Genomic DNA, 2,500 nt, shown 5'->3' with positions numbered 1-2,500 from the left:
GGGTAAACTGCACCGAGCGGCTGAATGCGCTCACTCCATCCGCCATGTTTTTTGTTTTGAAAAGTGTCTTATTTTACCAGAATGCATTGCAGTGTAGTCCTACTTAAGATAGTCAGAGTCGTCAGTGCTTTGTGCAACAGTCTGATTTAGACGTCTATCTGAAGTCTGACTATCTACTATATCTCAGCCATAATCAAAGTCTATCTTTGTGAAACCGGCCCAAGATTTCAAATTACATACACCACAGATCTTGTTTTTTTTCTTCTTTATTATAGTAATATCTTACGGAGCCCCCAAGTCCTACTTTGTCCAAAAAATTTATTATAACTATCTCGTGGCCTCAAGATACTATCTTGAGGCCACGAGATAGTTATAAAGTCTTGATGTAGCCTAGTTTGTACACACACACACACACACTTGTAGACACCACACACACAGACACACACACACACACACACACACACACACACACACACACACACACACACACACACACACACACTCACACACATTATCACAAAGTCTTGATGATGTTTCAGGCTCTACTAGAACAGGTTCTCCTGCTTGAATGTTGATTATTCTCCTCATATTCTCCATTGTTGCGGCTCCTCTCTTCCCAGTCTGTCAGTAACGCTCTGTTTACTTCCTGTCTCTATGAAGCCCCTCCTTCTGAAAAGCACACTGTGCTCTGATTGGTCGGCTGGAGCAGTGTGTTGTGATTGGTCAAGTGCTTCGAGTGTGTTTGGGAAAGTCACGCCCCTTTCCATAACCGTCAGTTTAACACACTACTAACTCACTCAACCAGGCCCCGCCCCTTTATTCTGCGTATGAATTATTTAATGAGGAATATTGTGACGTGTTCGTTCCCGGAGAAACTCAAGACTAATGGAGGCGTTTCAGGGAGTGTATTATTTTTTTTATTTAACTTTAAGTAACATTTTCTTGTTTTTTTTGTATACTATAACGACACTGATACACACAGTTCCTCATCTGGTGTGTGTCGTGTGTGTGTATGAGGATCTGACGTCAGATCAAAAACACGTGGGTGTGTGTGTGTGCTGGTGCTCTCGCTGTGTTTAACAGCTCATCCTTCACTAACAGGAGATCTATTAAACTGCTGCTCACGACAGGGGTTTCATGCAAACACATCAAAGACTGTGGAGGAGGGAATCCTGCGGAGAACTCGAGAAACACAACGAGCCTGAGAGCTTTAAAAGCTGCGCGAGTCGCTCTGTGTGTGTGTGTGTGTGTGTGTGTGTGTGTGAGAGTGAGAGAGACTGGAGTAAACGGCCTTCTCCTCAGTGTTTCTGTCCTGGTTATTTTTCTGACTGCATTGGCAGATATTTGTTCTTGTTTTAAGCATAAACTCACTTCATTTCGATAATTTTTTCATATTAATATCTTAATGATATGTAAGCCCATTTCCGCCACATAAGAGATGTTTTAGTAAATCATAATTATAGAATGAAAAGTCACAATTATGATCGATAAAGCCTCTGACGATAAATTCGATATTTTGACAAAAAGTAAAAAACTAACTAAATTAAACATACTAATTGAAATTATGATTAAAAAGGGCAAAATTATTAAATAAATAGTCGAAATTATGACATAAAAAGTCAAAATTGTGACAAAAATCCCAAATTATAACAGATTAAAAAGTTGAAATTGACAAAAAGTAAAAAATTTTACAATTGAAATTATGGCTTAAAAAGTCGAAATTATAGAATTCAAAAAATCTAAATGAAGACAAAAAAGTAAAAACTATAGCACTAAATTGTAATATGACTTAAAAAGTAAAAATTATGGCATAAAAAGTAAAAAACATAAAATTGAAATTATGACAAAAAGTTGACATTCTGGTGTGAAAAGTCAAAATTATGACAAAAAGTCGAAATTATGGCAAAAAGTCGAAATTATGGCAAAAAGTTAAACATTTACATAAAATTAAACATACTTGAAATTATGATTTAAAAAGACAAAATTGTGACATAAAAAGTCAAAATTATGACATTCTAAGGTCATAGCATAAATCATATTTTCAACGTTTTAGGTTATGATTTACCAGAGTTTTTTTTCTTATTTGGCGTAAATGTGCTTATAATAACTTAGAGATTTGAGCTGGAAAACAAGACATCATTTTTACTGTGTGTGTGTGTGTGTGTGTGTGCGTGTGTGTGTGTGTGTGTGCGTGTGTGTGCGTGTGATGAGTTGACATCATCTGTTGTCAGCATTATTCAGATGATGTTATTGTAACTGCAGATGATTGTGTTTGACAGACGTGAATCTCTACTGTCCTCTGATGGGTTTTTCCGTCTGATTGATGTTAATGTGTTTTCAGTGACTCAGGTGTGTGTGTGTGTGTGTGTGTGTCACAGGGCCAGACACGAGCAGCTCACACACCTGTCAGGATCAGAAGGCTCTTCACGAGCGCATGGACGGCGTCGAGGAGGTGACGTCACTCACTCATAAACCTGACCGACTCTGTGTTTGATTTACA

The sequence above is a fragment of the Rhinichthys klamathensis genome, unplaced genomic scaffold (assembly GCF_029890125.1).
Source record: "Rhinichthys klamathensis goyatoka isolate OS25496 unplaced genomic scaffold, OSU_Roscu_1.1 h1tg000142l_1, whole genome shotgun sequence".
In the NCBI taxonomy this organism is placed as follows: domain Eukaryota; kingdom Metazoa; phylum Chordata; class Actinopteri; order Cypriniformes; family Leuciscidae; genus Rhinichthys; species Rhinichthys klamathensis.
Note: the sequence above shows the minus strand (reverse complement) of the source record.